General features: G+C 36.3%; 1 long non-coding RNA gene and 1 pseudogene across 2 annotated transcripts in view; both read right to left on the reverse strand.

Moving 5' to 3' along the window:
* Positions 1-7,372: 7,372 nt before the first annotated feature.
* Positions 7,373-21,401, reverse strand: part of LOC138837172 (uncharacterized) — a 28,079-nt gene continuing 14,050 nt past the window's right edge. The window contains exons 3-4 of one of the 2 annotated variants that reach the window (XR_011375213.1): positions 7,549-8,754; positions 7,373-7,449 (exon numbers count right to left, since the gene is read on the reverse strand). This is a non-coding gene — a long non-coding RNA (uncharacterized lncRNA). Of the gene's footprint in view, positions 8,755-21,401 lie in introns of both variants that reach the window. The other variant, XR_011375212.1, reaches the window with a different exon arrangement.
* On the reverse strand, positions 9,260-9,357 carry LOC138837173 (U6 spliceosomal RNA; annotated as a pseudogene).

Raw genomic sequence — 21,401 nt, forward strand, 5'->3', positions numbered from 1 at the left:
AAAACATTCGTGTGTGTGTGTGTGTGTGTGTGTGTGTGTGTGTGTGTGTGTTTTAGAAAACATTGGTTTTCTGTGGTTTTTGCCTTTTCTAAAAGTCCATTATATATGTCTAAAAATACTATTTTTAAAAATACAATAATAAGTAGCTTTCAACTGCTATGGATCTTAATATTAAGACTCTATTAGCCTTTGAAATTCTAAATTTAGTCACATATTGTTAATCTAACAAAACTATGTACACCTTCTTTGGAATTAATCTATGAATTAGCAGAGTATGTCAACATATATAGAAATAAAATTAGTTCTATTATTAACTTCATCATGTAAATCATATTAATGATTACAATGTCATGTTCAATTTCAGAAGACACATATGATTTTTGGTAAGATTCTAGAAGTCGTTGATAAATACTCAACAACCAGCATAAAGTCTTCATGCTCTGTGCCAAGCAAGTAAGGTCTAGTTAAAGTGTGATGGGAAGAGTCAGAGTACAATATATCCTAAAGCCATCCACAGCAATTCAGAGCCAGTAAGTCCCCCAAGATTATTCATTTTTTTTGGTGGGGGGAATCCGGTCATGGGGCCTGAACTCTAGGCCTGGGCACGGTCCCTCAGCTCTTCAGCTCAAAGCTAGCACTCTACCACTTGAGCCACAGCGCCACTTCTGTCTTTTTTCTTTTTGCTTATGTAGTGCTGAGGAATCGAACCCAGGGCCTCATGCATGCAAGGCAAGTGCTCTACCACTGAGCCACCTTCCCAGCCCAAGAATATTCATTTTTTATGTCTTAAAAATAACCTGAATTTCAATGGCTTTGCAGTATCCCACTGTATTTGATTTCAACTAGAATTTATGCCTGAAAACTCTTAACTTCTAATGTTAAAACATGTTAGTTTTATGTACCCAAACATTTTCTTAGTGCTCCAAATGAGGAGTTCTGGTCCTCTGACCTACCCCATGAAAAACATTGTGTGGTCAAATAAGCAGAAAATCTATTCCTTTTGGGTATCTATAATCCTCTTTGTCTATAATCCTCATTAGCTTTCTGTTTAAGATGGGTAGAACATTCCTTAACTCACCTAACCATATTAACTTTCCACAGGCTACCCTCAACATTTATTAACATTTCACTGACCTACAGAAACGTGGGGAAATTTTTACTTCTTTTCTTTAGTTATACATTTATCCCAGTAATATTCCATAGAGCTTTGTATTTCGTATTTTAAATTTGTCCAGATTTGTGAAGAAATCCCTCCTATTCCTTTAAGACCCTCTAAAGGTTAGATGCACATACTATTTCTTTTCTAAAAGAAGTTGGCAATATAGGTGGGAAAAAGAAAGTTTAGTGATAATCCTTATCATCTGAGACACTGAAGATCTTTAATTACTTGGATCTTTCTAACATATTCAGAGAGACTCAGAAAAGACATCAAAACGAAGAGGAGTCACCAATACTTTCTGGAAGTCCCTTAAAAGCACTAAAACCCTCATTTCTGTTTGGCTAAGAAAAATTCCCTTTCTCATTACCTAAAATGCTTGACCAACCTTACCTCTCTGAAATGAGGTTCCCCCCCCCCTTTTATTAAAAAAAAAACAGTCTGTTACAGATTATTTTGTTTTATTATTTGTAGTTTTTTCCTAGCTGTTCTGAAAGAAAAGGAATTTCTAAAACCATAGAGAGCTAATGCTATTTTTTCAGAAGTACACAGCAAAGAAAAATGAGTTTATAAATAAAAAAAATGTTTTGACAGGACATGTAACTTCAAATTCCAGACTTGTTTAGAGCTTGTACAAAGTTTTTGATAGACTGATAGAATCAAAAGATGGTAAAATTCTTTAAATGACTCTATGTGTGAAAGGATCCATTTGAGAAAATAATCATAGGTTAGCTGAAGAGGGGGGGAAGGAACAAATATCGAGAGTTCTTTTGGACTTTACCCTGAAGCAAGCCAAGTAAAACGAAATGTTTAATGAAATCTGTCTAAATCCAACCAACACATGCAGAAAAATGCCAAGAGGTCACTCACCCGGAGATACTACTAATGGTGGGACAAGTAAAGCAAAGGATGGACTTAATTCTGGGGTGATTTGAATCATAGCCACAATTAAAGCTTCAGTACCATGTCAAATACATTTCAACACTTTAAAATCCTTTGCTTGCATAAAGGTTTTCAAGTCAACTAATGACTAATGACTACGTGGAACAAAAGCAATGTATGAGAATTGCAATTATCACCACAACAAAGGAAAGAAAGCATAGGTGATATTAATGACCCACTGTACAGAACTCACATTAATTTATCTCCATGAGTAAATGAAATAACTCCTTAAATGTGACTCCCTGCCAACATTCAAGCTCAATGCAATCGATCTTTCACACTGTAACCAGGGGAACCTTACAAACCTCATCATGGTTATTTCCCTACCTAAATAATGTCACTAGCATCCTGCTTCTCCAGAACTAAACTACAAATCACTGGTTTAACCTGAAAATCCTTCCCAGTTTCCCTTTGTCCCACCCTCTTCAGCTACATCATTTGCCCTAACTTCTCCATCCTCACCCCATTTCCACAATTTATCCAGAGCTCCACACATAATACACTTCTTAAATTTTTCATACCTGAACCATTTCATCAGCTTTCTCTCTTCTTGGATTGCCTTCCCTTCATTGCATCCCTTAGGAAATGATCTGTTGATCAAATTTATGTTCAAAGATCATTATCTCTTTAGAGGTCTTCTTTGCTCCCCTAGGTCAAATTAATGTTGATCTTCTTGTACCCACAGGAACCCCTTACAATAGATAATAAATTCTAACACATTAACATTATTAAGAAATGATTTTCTAGACATAGTTTTACTCAATTAAATCCTAACAATAACCTCATGAGGCTGGTACTATGATTATTATAATCAATTTTCAAATAAGACAGTCTGAGATATACAGACACTGAGTGTTCTAGATGAGGTCATTCAAGCATTCGCTGACAAACACAAATTTGGATACAGTTGGTCTGTCCCATTTAAAGATTATCCCACAGTTCCATCGCTTGAGGTTCTCCTGGGATCAAGCTAAAAAGAGAATCCAGGGCTTTGTTTGACTAGAGGTTCCATGAGGCAGGAGTCAACTTCCATAGGAAGCCTCAAAATCAGGGGGAAAAAGCAGATCCATGTTCTAAAATGGGCGATTAAGTCAAGCAAACCAAAGAGATAAGATTTCACAAGCCCTCAAATAAAGAGCAAATACAAATGTCAGAAACTGGGCTCTGAAATAAATAAAAAGTGAGAATAAGTCTGGTTCCATAAGCAGGGTAATTTCTAACTCCTTATGTCCTGAAAAATGAGTTAGGAGAAGTTCTCCCTTAGAGGAAGTAGAAATAAATCTATCCATGTGCTTCAAAGTGTCAGGAAACTATAAACTCCAAACTATAAACTCCCCCTTCAAAGCTTCTTCACTTCCCTGTTCAGGATAGAGGAGGTCAAATTTTGAACAGCTCCTCACTGGCCTGGGCAAGGTTCTCTCCCATCTGAACAGCACATTCCCCATACAGCAAAACAAGAACCACAGTCATTTATTTATAAATCATAGACTACTCAATTTTAAGATTTCTGTGCATGATGCTGGAATTAACTTCTTGTAATTGCTAAACAAGCACTCAATACTGAGCCAAGTCCCTAGCCCTCATTTATAACTTTTATCAGCTTGCTATTTGTCTTAATTGGCACTGCATTTCAGGTCAAATTTCACCAAATTTCTTCAGCAATATCCTTGTTCCCTCTGGCACCCTATTCTGCAAATTGCATTTTTCTTCACAGATTTAGTGGAAAAGGAACACATTTTTTAGGACCCTACTCAAATGCATTTTTCTTCATGAATTGTTACTTTTTCAACTTTACTGAAAGTAAGCTGATTCTCTCAAATTCCTATACACATTCTTTGTACCAATTAAAGGTATTCTCTGTATTTTTCATGTCAATAGCCATGATTGATGATTCTATTCCCAGTGCAACTACCACTAATACTAGAATCTATCTCTTTTTTTCCTGTGCTAGAACTGAGTTTCAACTCATGGCTTGGAATTCTCAAGTTCTCAGTTGACCATACCTTCACTTCCAACATTTTTCTGATTAGTTGAAGGTAAGAATCTCACTGATTTTCCTACTCCAAACCCCTCTTGAGCAGCTAAGCTTATACATGTGAGCCCCCAGAGCCTGGGTTCACTTCTTAAGAATATGCTATGGGGGCTGGGACGGTGGCTCAGTGGTAGAGCGCTTGCCTTCCATGCATGAGGCGCTGGATTCGACTCCTAAGCACCACATAAGCAAAAAGAAAAAAGCTGGAAGTGGTGCTGTGGCTCAAATGGTAGAGCACTAGCCTTGAGCTGAAGAGCTGAGGGACAGCAATCCAGGCCCCAAGTTCAGGCCCCACAATCAGAACACCCCCCATCCCCCCAAAAAAAGAATGTGCTATGTGCCTTTACATATAGTCACTTATTCAGCAACCTGAAATGCAGTTGTTGTTTCATGTCAGTAAATAAGAATAACTTTGAAAAACTATGAAATAATCTTTTGCTGAAAAGACATATTCTTTTTTTTTGGGGGGGGGGTCCGGTCATGGGCCTGAACTCTGGGCCTGGACGCTGTCCCTTAGCTCTTCAGGTCAAGGCTAGCGCTCTACCACTTGAGCCACAGCTCCACTTCAAGCCTTTTTCTTTTTGCTTATGTGGTGCTGAGGAATTGAGCCCAAGGCCTCAAGCATGCAAGGCAAGCGCTCTACCACTGAGCCACCTTCCCAGGCCTGAAAAGTCATATTCTTATCCTTATTTTATAAACAAGAAAACTAAGATACTAAATTATTGACAATCTTGTCAAGTTGACACAGCAGTTAGCCGTAGAGATGTGAAGTGACTCCAGGCCTGATTTCTACATACAGTTATACTTACTGTGTGCTGACTCACTTTTCTTGTCTCCATGTAATAAGGCTAATATCATGTGAACATGGACTGAAAGCAGAACAAATTATAATCAGTAGAAAATGAGTCTCTCTTCTAAGCTGAGGCATTTTAGAGTACAACCCTGGAAACCACAAAAGAAAGAGCCTGGATCTAAAAAACACATTACACAATGCAGATGTGTTTTACATCAGACCTTCAGAAAGCAAAAGACAAACCAGCGATGATCCCTTAGTTCTCTAATTTGTTTTTCTTGTTGTCAATGCTGCTATAATAGAGACTCTCAAACCTAGTTTCTCAACTCTAACTCTACTCCAACTTCTCATTCAACATTTCAGAGTATTTTTCAGCTAACACAGGCAGAAGAAAGAAGAGAAGGAAATGAATACAGTAAAGGCTACTAGCTTCTTCACATGGAAATAAAACAACAGTGAAGCAATCAGATAGAATATGTGAGGAACTCATGGAGAACCTCACAAATCCTATAGTACCTCAAGTGTAATCTCAGATTCCACAAGATCATCTCAGAGTAAGAGAAGAGGACTGAATGCAAACAAGTTATGCAGTTGTCTTACTCCAACAAAAATCTTTTCTAGTCTTTCTACCTATACTACATTTACATATTAGTTTCATTTCCTGTGTATCAGGAAATCTTGTCTAACATTGGAATACAGAGACTAACATTGGAATACAGACTCTAACATTGGAATACAGGAGTCAGAATAGCTTTTAGAAACAGCACAAATTCATTCATGGACTTCTTTATTTCAGTTTCTATAATAGTAGGCATTATCCTCTCTACTGCCTTTCCTATGCATTGGTCATAATAGATACACTCTTTCCAATACTATTAAATTTAGAAATATTAAATGTGTTTTCCTCCCTCCAAGCAAATTCACCATAGCAATTTACACTACTCACAAAAACCCAAATATATACACATTAGTTAATGGCAGTATTTCTCACAATGGTGAAAAACTAGAAACCTCAGTGTTCCACACTAGTTATATTATTGTATTTTCTATAAAAGATTATTTCATAGTGTTTTTAAAGTGATTCTTCTTTACAGACATGAGACAACCACATTTCAGGCTTGTGAGTAAAATTGTAAATTACAAACATCTGTATTTTGATTCTATTTATGTGTGTGTTTGTATATATGTCTGAGGACTATTTTGTGTATGGAAATAAAGAAGGCATAAAAATCTACTTCAGAATTTTAACAGTTCTTTATTATTGATAGGTTTTGAGATGCACTTCACTTCTATACACTTCTGTGTTGCTTCTGTTTTAAATGTTCATATATCTTTGTGTATATATATATATATATATATATAAATATATATATATATATATATATATATATATATATATATATATATATATATATATATATATATATATATATATATATAGGATTAGAGATATAGCTTAATGACAGTGCTTATCTACCATGCTTAAGATACCAGGTTCAATATCCACTAGCACAAAAATCACAAATGTAATACAGATTCATATTGGGAAAATGTTTAAGCTGTATCTTAACTGCCACTTTCCAGCACACCAAAATTTCATTCAATGGATACACTAAGTGAAATAAACTAAGGTTAGCAATTTAGTTTACAGAGATCATTTCTACCTAGTTTCTATAATCAGAATGTTGCCTGTTATTACTCAATCTATGATGAAAATAATGAGGTTTCAAAAGTACATTCAGAGTTAATTCTTTCACTTCAGATTTCAACATTAAACCATCAAGGTAGATTCTACATATAGACCATAATTCCAATGAAATCTTGGGTAAAAATCTTGTTGCAGAATGAGTTCCTAAGTGATAATGGTTTTCTCTTTCTGACCACATTTCCAATTTATGAAGTCATAAATGTAACAGTACCAGAAATCTTACTGGCTGTCAAATAAAGAAAAAATAAGAGAGGCTCTAAACTATATTTGTTAACACACCAAGCAGTATATCAGACAAGATATTGTAAAATAAGATCTATACTTTAAGCCTCTTTTACCAGTTAAAGGATTTTTTTCAAATAAGAAAGTAATAGACAAAATACACCATCAAGTTTTCTATTTTAAAATCTAACCACCAGAATTTACCAACTAAGATTGAAAAATAGGAGAATAAACAGGAAAAGGTTCTAAAATCCTATTGGAACAATAACCTGTGATATCACGGGTTATTCCACCAGAGTATGAATGAAGTTTGATTTTAGGGCTAGCCCATCCATTAAACAGATGCTACATTAAACTTAAAGTTGCTTAATAACAAAGTATTTGTGTCATTGGCTATTCTGGTTAAATACACACTATGTTCATTATGGTTAAAACAATAAATATTAATTTGTACTTTAAGTCATAGTTCAGTTGGTTGCATAGCTATTCAGGAAAGCTCTCATTCATCTAAATGGTGACTTACAGAGACAGGATTCTTCCATATTGCAGTTTAACATTTGGAATATGTAGTTTCCAAGGTTGCCACAGAACAGATGCTGGGGAATAAAATACAGGATTTTATGGATTGAGCTGGAAATTGCATATACCATTTACAACTATGTGCTGTTGTCTAGAATTTAACCATATTATTTTACCTTGCTCCAAGAAAGGATTGAAAATATAGTTTATGTACCTAGGAAGACAAAATGGATTTGTGAACATGAGGAATGCTGCTGTAGTTTGATGTTAACTGTTCTTTTTATCTTTGTAGAACATATTAGATACTATGGTAATTTCTTTCCTTTTCTGTATGCCTCAAACTCATGTGGCAAAGGAACACTCACTGCTCTAAAGTATAGACCTAAAAGTTATCTCCAGCTTCTCCCTTTCCTCAGTGCTCCCACAGTCATCAACATTCCCGTGGCTCATTTTTTTCAGCCTATTCCTTTATCACCAGCACCACCAGCTCACGTGTTCAACTAGCCTCTCCTGGAAAGAAATCTCTGCCTCCACTCTGACCTCAACCACAATTTTCCCACCCCATCCATTGTCACTTCCACCAATGCAGAAACAATAACAAATCTTTCTTATCCTAAGACATATTACCACTCTCCTTACCTTTACACTTCAGTAGGTTTACTTCAGGCTCTATAAACTGAGACAACTAACTTTTTGATCCTTTTGCTCAATATTATAGTTTAACCAGTTGTATTATATTCTGACTCCAGGACGTCTTTACTGTCTATATTTTGCTGCACCCTACTTTCCAGACTCTTGTTCTCTATTACTTAAACATATGCTTCTGTGGCAGAAAAACAAACATTTTATTCTGCTGAAAATTTTCAGACTATTTTCTTCTAGTTTCAGGGAATAACCAATAAATTCTCATCATCTAAATCACCTATCTCCATAATGGCACATCAGAATTTCTTGATCCTAACTGTAAGTTGGTACTTACTGTTGAGCCTTCCTCTATGGTCACATTCTCCTTATTCTCCCCAACTTCTAGTAACTACAATTCTATTCTCAACTATGACATCAGCTTGGATAAGGTGGGGAAGTGAGGGTGGGGACGTTTTTTCTTTTCATCTTCTCATGACAGTTAACATGATATACTGAGTTTTATTTTAGAAAGGTATATTGTTTTGACTAATAAACCAAAATTAATAAAAAGATAATAATGATAATAACAGTGATTTGAAGAACAAAACTAAAAAATCAGTGGCTTGACAAAAGTTTGTTTCTTCTCTCCTAAAGTCCAAATTAGGTATTCATGATAGTCAAGCAGCTCTTCTCTTGATGTAGGAATACAGATTCTGCCACGGATTCTGCTTAACTTTGATATTTGGCTTCCAGTGTCACTAGTGCAAGAAGAGAAAGGATAATGATTAGGAGAGTTTTGTAGATGAGGCCTGAAAATAGCACATATCATGGGACTGACAATATTACATGGCTAGAACTCTTTTACATGGCTACACATAAAAATCAAAGTAAGGTGTGAACTCAAAGGATACTGGATCTGAAAAATAGCTTTCCTTTAACTATTTTCCTATCACTCCAGCTCCTTCCTCCTCTGCATATTTCTAGTATTTTCTAGAACCTTCCTGATATGCTGCATCAAACTCTGAACTGGACTCTGTTAAATATCTCACAATATCTCCTACAACTACAAAACTGCTCTGCACACTAAATGAGTTCCTTACATATGGACTAAGGAGACAAACAATAATCTCTTAGGAGCTATTAAAGTATATATAGGCATTTCTTCATATTCTAAGTGGTCCCAGACTTCTAGAAATAGAGAGTTTGGCTCTACACATTTTATTATTCCTTTCCTTGCCATATAGATATACACTTGCAATATTTTAAAATATGAAATGCTTTAGCAATTTGTTTGTCATCCTTATACAGGAGACATGCTAATCTCTGCATCATTTTGATCTTAGTATACAGTATATGTTGCTGTAGCAAGTAGTTGATATTGCTTTCTATTGCCTTCAGCATGTTGATGCTCTAGTCAGCCCTTCTTTACTGTTTCTACAATATGCAGCAATGGATTCTACAACATATACAATCAAATAAATACAATCTCTAACAAATGTAATTATTCCATATTATATATTACATTGTTATATATTAATGTAATTACTAACATATATTTGATTATAGTTTACAAGAGAATAAATAAATGCGAAATTGTTCATGCTGTGGCCCCTGGGAGCACTTGTTCACTTTGCTGATGCCCATCCCTAAAATAATATAAACTTGTCTTCTTTCCTCTCTTCCTACCATTACCATGTGTTCATTGAAGAGTATTTAATAAATGAAGTCATCTAAGAATTCTAACCAAATCTACAATTTTATCAGCAATTCACCTTTATATTATCCCAATAAATCAAGACAGAAAGAGATGAAGAAGAAGAAATTAGAGAGCTAAAGAAGTCTTAAAAGTGTGGTGGATATTAAAGCAGATAGTTGTGACAGAGCTATGATAGACTTTTCAATAGCATCCTAGTTAAACCATGACAAGTCTATACATCCCAAGAATTTCATAATGCCTCTTCTTTAAACACAACATAAATATGGAAACATACATATAATTGCATCAAATCAACTTCATGAAGAAATAATATGGCTTGTCAGAGGTGTCTATCTGAATAGCATTGAATAGAGGCACAAATCTATTTCTAAAAGGAAACTAGAAGAATAATTCATGTATTTTTTAAACAAAAGTGGTAACAATTTCCATGATAAAGGGAAAAATACTTCAAATATTTCCAAGAATATTAAAGTCCATGGGCTCAGTCAAAATTTCTATGTACCAAAATCAATATCATTGTATAAGATAATGTTTGTAGAAGTTGTCATTTTAATTGACTTCTGTTCCCTTGGCCATTATTTTTATCATCACAGTGATTAAGGTGCTTTGAACTAAATGTTAATTCAATGTAGTCTGAAATGAAGCAGAACAAAATTTCTTTAAGCCACACTGACCGCTAGAGACACAAGATTATAAATATGCTGGAGTAAAATAAAAATGCATCTCAACAACATCAACATGAGTAAAATGGGTTTATATTTTGTCACAAGTAAGCACAATAAACTGAACTGTATGTAATACTCCACTAAATATACAGCATTGCAAGTTATTAAAATTTCACTGCAAAGACAAAAAGACAGAGGCAAAGAGAAATAATCTAGACCAAAAAAGACTTTGCAACAACTGAAAATGCCCAACTTTGCAAACAATTGAAATGTATGTACCGATTCAAGCCAGCCCAGGCAGGAAAGACCGTGAGACTCCTATCTCCAATAACCACCAGAAAACTGGAAAAGGTGCTGTAGCTCAAGTGGTAGAGCGCTCACCTTGAGCTGAAGAGCTGAGGGACAGCACCCAGGCCCAGATTTTAAGCCCCACGACTGACCAAAAAAAACAAAAACAAAAAACTATTTTCCAATTTGAAAAGCAACAACAAAATCAAAAAGAAATCTACATTAAATTTACCTTTTAAAAATCCTCTATTAGCCAGGTGCTGGTGGCTCTTGTCTGTAATCCTAGCTACGTCTGTAATCCTAGCTACTCAGGAGGCTGAGATCTGAGATTCATGGTTCAAAACCAGTCCAGACAGGAAAGTCTGTGATACTCTTATCTCCAATTAACCACCAGAGAACCAAAGTGGTGCTGTGGTTCAACTGATAGAGCACTAGCCTTGAGCTGAAAAGCTCAAGGACAGCATCCAAGCCCAGAGTTCAAGACTCATGACCAAAAAAAAATCCTCTATTATTATATAATTAAACTGGTTCATAGAGTACATCACTGGTAAAGATGGTTATATTTGGTGTTGAATGTCACTGTAACAAAGGATAACAAAGTGAGCAGCTTGCAGCACACACACAGAAAAATGAACACTCTCACAGTTTTGGAGATTAGAAGGCTGAAGTCAAAGGTGTCAGCAGAACTTTGCTCCTCCTGCTTATTTCTAGCTTTTGTGGTGGCCATGAACTTTTCACATTCCTTGTCTTGCACTTTACCACTCTGATATCTTCTTCTAGTATCTTCTCTCTGCATGTATCACTTTATTTGTCTCTTTCCTTTTAAGGATGCTGATCATTTCTGATAAATGTACCACTCTACTCTCATGTTAATTTTAAGTAATACTACTTCCAAAGAAGGACATAGTCTGAGATACTAGGTTAGCACTTTATCATACTTTTGAGAAGCATACATTTAAAAATGATGATATCAGGCAGGCACTGGTGGCTCACACCTGTAATCCTGGCTACTCAAGGGGCTGATATCTGAGGATCATGGTTCAAAGCCAGCATGAGCAGGAAAGCCTGTGAGATTTTAATTTCCAATTAACTACCGGAATTGGTGCTATGTGCCGGAACTAGCCGGCAACGAAAGGAACTCCTGATTTAGGGGGCGAGGACGGAAAAATAAAGACATAAGACAAAGGATGGGGTTGGGAGGTCTGCAGCTCAAGACTGCAGCCCCGTTTATTTTTAACTCTCCTTATTTATACTATTAGAAGTCAAGAGGTAACCTAAGGTCACCATAGTGCAGAAAAGCAAGAAAAGTCTTTAATAAAAACAAGGGTGCAGAAAGAAACAAGACAAGGTCAACTGATAGAAAGTAAAGAAAATTCTACAGACATAGCAAGGCAAACCCGGACACCTGGTGTTATTCATGAAAGCCAGGTCCTTGTATGTGCCTTCAAGTGAGCACAAGGGTCAAGATGACCTTGGAGTTTTACTGTCGGCTCCCAACAGCTATGGGTCCAAATGATGTAGTGCTAGCCTCAAGTAAAATAATCTCAGGGAAAGCACCCAGGTCCTACGTTAAAGCCCAAGACCAGCAAAACTAATGATGATACCTATCACTGATTATGGGAAAATACATGTGCAGAGAAACCTGACAGATCTACTCTAATAACAACAGAGGCTGGAGGGGATGTGGACAGAAGGGAACCTTACTACATTTTTGGTGGGGGTGTAAACTTGTTCAACCACTTTGGAAAGCAGTATGGAGGTTCCTCAAAAGACTCCACATAGAGCTCCCCTATGACCCAGCAATCCCACTTTTGGGCATTTACCCAAATATTTACAAACAAGACCACACTAAAGCTACCAGCACGACTATGTTTATTGCAGCATTATTTACCATAGCTGACATATGGAACAAACCCAGATGCCTCTCAGTAGATGAATAGATCAAGAAAATGCGGTGTATATATACACAATGGAATTCTATGCCTCCATCAGAAAGAATGACATTGCCCAATTTGTTAGGAAATGGAAAGACTTGGAAAAAATTATATTAAGTGAAGTAAGCCAAGCCCAAAGAAACATAGGTTCCATGGTTTACCTTATTTCCAATATCTAGTATATGTATGAGTCAAGCAGAAAAGGTCAGATAAGGTGATGTTAGGAAAATGAACCCTAAGATATGTATTCAAATTTTTTTCTTTCATGTGATTGTTACTAACACATTCATAAGATTATTTCTTTGTTGCTTTGTATGTCCGTCCCCCACAGTATAATCCCTGCTTTCACTGTATTTGCTGTTGGTATAATTAGTGGAGGGGAAGGGGAAAAACAAATCATTTAAATAGGGATACAGGTGGACCCATTGCAACAATGAGATGTACAAGTCGTTATGTCGAAAACGAACTTTACAACTTTGGTGGGGGGGCAGCGTGGGGAGGATTGCGGGGGCGGGAGGAGGATGGGAAGGGCTGGGAAGGGGAAACAAAGGAGGAGGCTACAATGCTTGATAAGAAATGTACTCATTAATTGTAACCCTTCTGTACAATATTTTCACAATAAAAAAAAGAAGAAAAAAGAAACCTGACAGTTCTAAAATAGGAAACAATTTGGGCATGATGGCACTCACCTGAAATCCCAACTCTGGAGGTAGAGGCAGGAAGATGAAGACCCATAGACCAGCCTGTTATTAGTAGTTGGACATCATCAATAATACAGATAATAACAGATTCTAGTATGGATGTGAGTGAATAGTAACTCTAGTACAATGTTAGTAAGAGTGTAAACTTTTTCAACTACACTGGAAAACAATATGGAAGATCCTCAAAGAACTACAGTAAAATCCAGCAATTCTATTCTTAAAGATTACAAACTAGGATACAGTAAAGTCACTTGCACAACCATGTTTATTGCAGCACTGTTCACCACAGCCAAGGTATGGAATCAGCCCAGGTGGCCCTCAATAGATGAATGGGTAAAGAAATTTATATAACTAAATTTTACTTATCCTTTAGAAAGAATAATATTGTATCATTTGCAAAAAAATGGAAAGACCTAGAAAATATCATACTAAAAGAAATCAGGCTCAGGGAGTCAAAGATGTATGTTTTCTCTCATATATGAAAGCTAGAATTCATTTATAAATATAAGTAAACATCTTCAATGTTATGCAAATATACACAAATGTATCAGCCAAAATCTGGTAGAATCAGGAATGAACTCAGAGTGTAATTGCTAAGAAAGGCTGACTCACAGTCCAACAAAATAAACAACAGGAAACGAGTATTCAAAAGTGAAAAGGATCAAAGAAAGGGAGCTAGACAAATGAAGAACAGGGAAGAATGCAGTCATAAAATTCAATGTTTATCTTACAAAACTGAGAAAGGGGTGAAATTGGGAGGGATGGGGGAAATGATGAAATGGATAATATTAATCAAGATGCATTGTACTCATATATTGCTTTGTTGAACGGCAATTCCTTAACACAACTACTTTAACATACTAAAAATACACTAAAAATAAAATATAAAATAAACATAAACATAAAAAGAAAAGTAATGTCATTTGTCAAAGTGGCATTTATAGGACAGAATCTATGTACTGAGTTTATCTCTTGCAGAGAGTAGAGTTGCACTACAATGTATTACAATAAAAATTATAACACTTAAGGTTGGTCAAGTGGCTTAAACCAGCTCCTTAAATATTGCTAGTGAAGGTGGATATGGCCCAAGGTAGATATGTTCCTGTGTAGTACAGACTGGGATCCAGAACCAGTGCTTTTTGAAGTCCTGTAGTTAATAATAATGAAGAAACTCAAGTTCACATTCTAACCTAAAAAAAAAATCAGTATTTTTATTTTCCCCTTAAGTCTGGTGACGAGAAGGAAACATAAAAACTAAACCTGGAAGATATTTTCTTGCCAAATAGCAAAGAAGTTATCAAAGATTACTGACATCAAACCTGACTGAAGTAGCTCATGTCTGTAACCCTTACTACTCATCAAGTTGAGATCCAAGGATCATGGTTATAAGCTAGCCCACCCAGACAGAAAATATCCATTACATACACACACACACACACACACACACACACACACACACACACACACACACACACACACACACACACACACACACACACACTCACACACACACACACCAGAAAAATCCATGTCACATTTACCTCCAATTAACATCACCAAAAAACAAGAAATGGTGCTGTGGCTCAAGTGGTAGAGTGCTAGCCTTGAGCAAAAATGCTCAAGGACAATGCTCAGGCCCTGAGTTCACGCCCTCGGACCAGCTCAAGAAGTAAAAAAGTACTAACATTGTGTCATGGGGATTCAGGAGCAAGTAAAGGACGTGAAGTGTGCAAAGACTACAAAATAAGCACATCAATAAATATAAATGGATTAAGATACATCAAATTCATTTAAATCTCAAGAGATCCTGTGATATTCAAAGTTATTATAGCTAAGGGTCTCTGCAGAAACAAGTGATAGATGATACATAGATAGCTAGATAATTAGATAGACAGACAGACAGACAGACAGATAGATAGATAGATACATAGATAGAATTTAAAAATTACTATAAAAGTTCAGATAATCATGGAATCTTAGGAAAATGAAACCTAAGATATGTATTTAAATGTTTTTTTCTTTCATGCTTTTGTTTCAAACGCATTTATAAGATTATTTCTATGTTGTTTTTATGTCCCTCCCCCACAGTATAACCCCTGCTTTTACTGTATTTGATGTCGATATAATTTGTGGAGGGGAAGGGGAAAAACAAGTCGTTTAAATAAGGATACAGGTGAACCCGTTGCCACAATAAGAAGTACAAGTTGTCATGTCGAAAACGAACTTTACAACTTTGGTGGGGAGGGAGGATTGGGTGGGGGACGGCAGGGGGAGGCTGGGAAGGGATGGGAAGGGGAAACAAAGGAGGAGGATACAATGCTTGATAAGAAATGTACCTTGCCACAAATAAAATAAAATAAAATAAAATGAAAAAAAAAAAGAAAGCAGGAAGTAGAACTGTGGCTCCAGGTAGATGTCTAGCCTTGAGAGAAAGAGCCAAGCCAGCATGCAAGCCCTGAGTTCAAACCATAATACCAGCAAAATAACAAATAACGAAAAATATTGTTTTTCCTAGTCTTTCTTTCTTTTGATATATTTTTTGTCAGTCATGGGGCCCTAAACTCTGGGCCTGGGCCCTGTCCCTCAGCTCTTCAACTCATGAGACTCTTTTTTTAAAAATACTTTTTTATTTTAAAAATACTGCACAGAAGGGTTACAGTTACATGAGCAAGGTAATGAGTACATTTCCTATCAAGCATTGTTACCTCCTCCTTTGTCTTTCCCCTATACTCTCTTCCCTCCCCACCTCTACAACTACACTCTCCCCTTCTCTCCTCCCCCCACTCCCTGCCTAAATTGTAAAGTTCACTTTTCAACAAAGTGTCTTGTGCATCTCATTGTTACAATGGGTCTACCTGTATCCCTACTTAAGCATTTTGTTTTTCCCCTTCCCCTGCCCAAGCTAGAGAAGTGTATAATCAAGATGCAGAGCACAGACAACAAATACTGTGGGGGAGGAACATACAAAGAAACAAAAAGATAATATGGTACATTATAAATATGTTAGAAACAATAGCAAGAAATAAAAAACCACTTTTGTCCCAATCTTGGGGTTCATTTCATTTAACATCGTCTTATCTGGTCATATTTACAGAGGGGATGAGGCCAGAAGGGAATCCTACTGCATTGTTGGTAGGAGTGTAAACTTGTTCAACCACTTTGGAAGTAGTATGGAGATTGCTCAAAAGACTCCACATAAGCTTCCCTATGACCCAGCAGTCCCACTTTTGGGCATTTACCCAAATGATCACAAACAAGACCATACTAAAGCTACCAGCACAACTATGTTTATTACAGCATTATTTCCCATAGCTAAGATATGGAACCAACCCAGATGCCTCTCATTAGATGACTGGATCAAGAAAATGTGCCTCCCTCAGAAAGAATGACATCACCCCATTTGTTAGGAAATGGAAAGTCTCTGAAAAAATTATATTAAGTGAAGTAAGCCAGGCCCAAAGAAACATAGGTCCTATGGTTTCCCTTATTTGCAGTAACTAGTATATGTCTGGGACAAGCAGAAAAGTTCCAAAGCTATGTACATATGACCAGATAAGATGATGTTAAGCAAAATGGACTCCAAGGTAGGGACACAAATGTTTTTATTTTTCTTTCTTGCTAATGTTTCATGAGACTCTTAACTGCAATTAATCATAGAACAATCTGGAAGTGGCACTGTGGTTCAACTGGTAGAGTGCTAATCTTGAGCAAAAAATCTCAGAGACAATGCTTAGGCCTTGAGTTCAAGCTCTATACCAAATAAAAAAAAAGAGGAGGGATATGATAAGATTGGGGTTTGAATGCAAGACCCTGTTTGTGTTTTCTTTTTTATAATTTTTTATTGTAAAAATAGTGTACAGAGTAGTCACAGTTACACGAGTAATATAATGAGTACATTTCCTGTTGAGCATTGTTACCTCCTCTTTTGTTTTTGCCCTACCATCCCTTCCTTCCTCACCTCCCCAAATTCCCCTTTTTCCCCCTCTAGTTGTAAAGTTCATTTTCAACATAATATCTTGTACATCTCATTGTTACAATGGGTCAACCCGTATCCTTGTTTCAACATTTTGTTATTTGTCTAGAGAACACAAACAGGATAACAAAATCCTGTTTGTGTTTTCTAGACAAGTATTCCAATATATGAGCCACCAGCACCCACAACCTGTTCTGCTTTAGTTATTTTTCTAGATAAAGTCTTTCATTTTTGCCCATGAAAAAGAAAAGAAAAGAAAAGAAATGTACCTTGCCCATGTAATTGTAACCCTTCTGTACGGTATTTTCACAATAAAAAAAAGGTGATCTTTACTCAATCTACATATCAAAATACTAATCTCTCATGTGAACATCCTCATATTCACCCAAAAATAGCTTTGTCAGCTATCTGGAAATCTTTAGCCCACTCAACTTGATGCATACAATTAGCCATCATAATTAAGGCGATGTGGTGAGCCTTTTCTTTTTTTTCCTTTTGAAGAATAATAGAGAAGTACATCATTTTGAAAACTTGCCAATAAAAGTCAAAAATAAAATATCTGTCCTCCCTTTTTTTTCTGTTGGTCATGATCTGTTGGGCCTGGAAACTGTCCCTGAGCTCTTCAGCTCAAGGCTAGTGCTCTACCCACATAAGCCACAGCTCCACTTCAGTTTTCTGGTGGTTTATTAGAGATTAGAGTCTGACAGACTTTTCTTCCCAGGCTGGCTTTAAACTGCGATCATCAGATCTCAGCCTCCTGAGTAGCTAGCATTACAGGCGTGAGGCACCAGTGCCTAGCTTGGTCTTTCTTTAACTACACAAATTACAACCGTGTTTTTAAGCAAACAGTGCATGTTTCTCTTTATAAATGTATTCTGGACACTCAGCAAATGAAAGAGATCATAGAATTATAACATCACCATTGGGCAGCCCTTAGTGATTTAATGTATCTATGCACTGACCACCATTTTTCTCATGTTAGAAAGACACAGAGAGAGAGAGAGTCAGAAAGGCAGAGGCAGAACCAGACCTTGTAAGTCTGTATCTTTCTTATACTGAGGATGGAGGGCCACCTCCTAACCTATGAGGTAGATATAACCAAAATAGTCTAACCATAATTGGATAAAACCTTGAAAACTTAATTATCAATTTGCAGAAAATAAACAAGGCAGAAGAATTTATTAAACTATACCGTGAAACACTAAGAGAACAATCATAGAGAAAATCTGGGCATGGAAAATTCTAAAGGGCAAACAAAAACTAGGAAGAAAAAAGATGCAGGGGGTGAACCTACAAAGATTAAAAGGTGTCAAACAATTATTGGGGTGTATTTATGTCATTTATAAAAATGTCAGCATGTTAAATGGCATTAAGATGCTGCTGTTAGCTGCTAAGAGTAATAACTATTCTGTTTTTTGTAGAGTCCTGTCATTTTTGGTTGCACCATGAAGGTTTCCAGGTAAAGTCATATGTCTGAGATTTGATTCAGTATCAATTAGTGTGAAAGGTAGAGGACAGAACAGAATTTGCCACATTTGATTGAAGATAGATATAGAGAGGTCACTAAAGAATTCTGTTTACTTTTGTATGAATGTTTAACTTTTTCATAAAAACTTGCAATTCACTGACATAGCTCTTCCTTAGCCTGGGTAAGGCCCTATGTTGAATCTCCAGCACCGCCAAAGACAATAAATGAGAGAAAAAAAATCACTTCAATTTTTTTTCATATGTAGAATAAAAAGGAAACTAAGAACTAAATTTCTTCTATGACTTTGTGATCTGGGAAAGTCATACAAGGATAAAATTTCCTCTTCTGCTATCAAACCATAAACTCTGTGAGTACAAAATCTGTTTTCTTCCTTTTCTGTATTCTTGAGAGATAATTCAGTGCCTTGTATACCATGGACATACAATACATATATGTTGAATTATGTTGAAAAACCTGCTAATATATTAGCTGCTTCAACGAAAAATCCTTTTGAAATTCTCTTTCAGATGTGATCTCTAAACCTGTATAGGAAATATTGTTACCCAATGATAATTCTACCGGAGACCTTGATTCCCACCAAATGTAATCATAAATGAATGAACTCATATAACATATGCACTACTCAGGTAATATTCTATTTTTAGCAAGGTCTAAAAGTGAAGAATTTTACTGCAGTTAGTAGAGACTCTCAACATACATTTTACATATATATTTTTTCAGTGTTTTAAATATGTTGTACTAAAATGAAGCCAGGGAATCCAGGATTGGGGGAGAGTCATTATAGGCAGCCCAAGCAAGTCAGGCCTGACCTCTCCACTACCATGATACATACCACAGCAAACAACTTTACTTTTTCCACCTATATTATTATGATAGTTTCATATAATGGTGTCAATTTTTTAAAGTTTCCTTATTTTAAAAAGATTTTTTAAAAAAAACATTTGTTTTCAAAGAAGTTAGAAACCCTGAGCAGGGTACTGGTGGCTCATACCTATAATCATAGCTACTCAGGAGGCTGAGATCTGAGAATCTTGGGTTGAAGCCAGTCCAGGGAGGAAAGTCGATGAGCCTCTTACCTCCAATAAACTACCAAAAAAGCTGAAAGTGAAGCTGTGACTCTCAAGTGGTAGAATGATAGCCTTGAGCAAAAGAATCTAAGGGACAGTGCCTCTGGGCCTGAGCTTAAGCCACAGGACCAGCCCCCCCCCCAAAAAAAAGGAGTTAGCAACCTTATTTCAGAGTATCATTATTATAAATTTTTCTTCCCCATAACTGTATAGAACTATAACAGAGCAATGGGGTAACTAGCATATTAAAGAACAAAACCTTTGGGGCTGGGAAGGTGGCTCAGTGGTGGAGTGCTTGCCTTACATGCATGAGGCCCTGGGTTCAATTCCTCAGCACCACATAAGCAGAAAAAGCCGAAAGTGGGGCTGATGCTCAAGTAGTAGAGTGCTAACCTTCACCTGAAGAACTAAGGGACAGTGCCCAGGCCCACCTTTCAGGCCCCACAACCGACCAAAAAAAAAAAAAAAAACATTTGTTAAAAATATTTTTATATAATGTAAAGTTTTCTGACAATCAAAAATGCCCACTTATTTTACCTTCTTTAATATTCTTGTTATTCTGTATTCTAATTAACACAAATACATAAATCGTGTTCACAGTCTGTAATTAGGCAGTGCTTCTGACATATCCAAACTATGTGAAATTAATAACACAGGGAAAAAGTTCTCAGAGCAAAGCTGATTCTGTTGAGTATTGAAAACCATTCTTCTGCTGTGAAATATAGCCCAAAACAGTACTGGGAATTCAGTATCTGTAAGGATGAACAGTATTTTTTATTATTCAAAACTATTTCAGCGTTTGAATTATTATTATTCTAACTCCAGAGAACTAGAAACTTTAAGATGTCAAATGTAAAACCTACATAAAACCATGTATTTTTTTGTTTAAAAGGAGATCCAATAGCTTTTCACTGAAGAAAAACAAAGTATTAACATATCAAGGCAGAAAATGAAAAAGAAGAAAAAAATTGGGAAGAGATCATAGTGAAATACAGAAAGAGGTAGAGAATATCTAAGAAACCAGATCAGCTGAATCTTAGTTACAAGTATATCCACACAAGCATTTCAGAACTCATTGTCAGTGGGAGTCTTATCTCTGCTTCCTTGATTTGATCTCCATCTGGTATTATTTTCAGAACATATCACTGTGATCTCATAACTCTTAGTAAGCCATTATAAAGTTGAAGATTTGCTTTTCTGCTTTAAATAAATGTCAGGATTATTAAATATACTATAAAATATTATGTCAAAAATCTGCCAGTCAAGAAGAGAGGACTGCACTGCACTTGCAAAATCAATAATGGCTCTCTGTGTGTGTGTGTGTTTAGTGTGTGTGTGTTTATGTACAAACGTGTGCATGTGCCATTAATGAGGCTTAAAATCAGGGCCTGGGAACTGCCTCTCAGCTTTTTTTTTTTTTTTTTTTTTTTGGGTCCGGTTGTGGGGCCTGAACTCTGGGCCTGGGCACTGTCCCTCAGCTCTTCAGCTCAAGGCTAGCGCTCTATCACTTGAGCCCTAGTGCCACTTCCGGCTTTTTTCTTTTTGCTTATGTGGTGCTGAGGAATCGAACC

The sequence above is a fragment of the Dipodomys merriami genome, unplaced genomic scaffold (genome assembly GCF_024711535.1).
Source record: "Dipodomys merriami isolate MVZ:Mamm:240054 unplaced genomic scaffold, mDipMer1.0.p SCAF_2644, whole genome shotgun sequence".
In the NCBI taxonomy this organism is placed as follows: Eukaryota; Metazoa; Chordata; class Mammalia; order Rodentia; family Heteromyidae; genus Dipodomys; species Dipodomys merriami.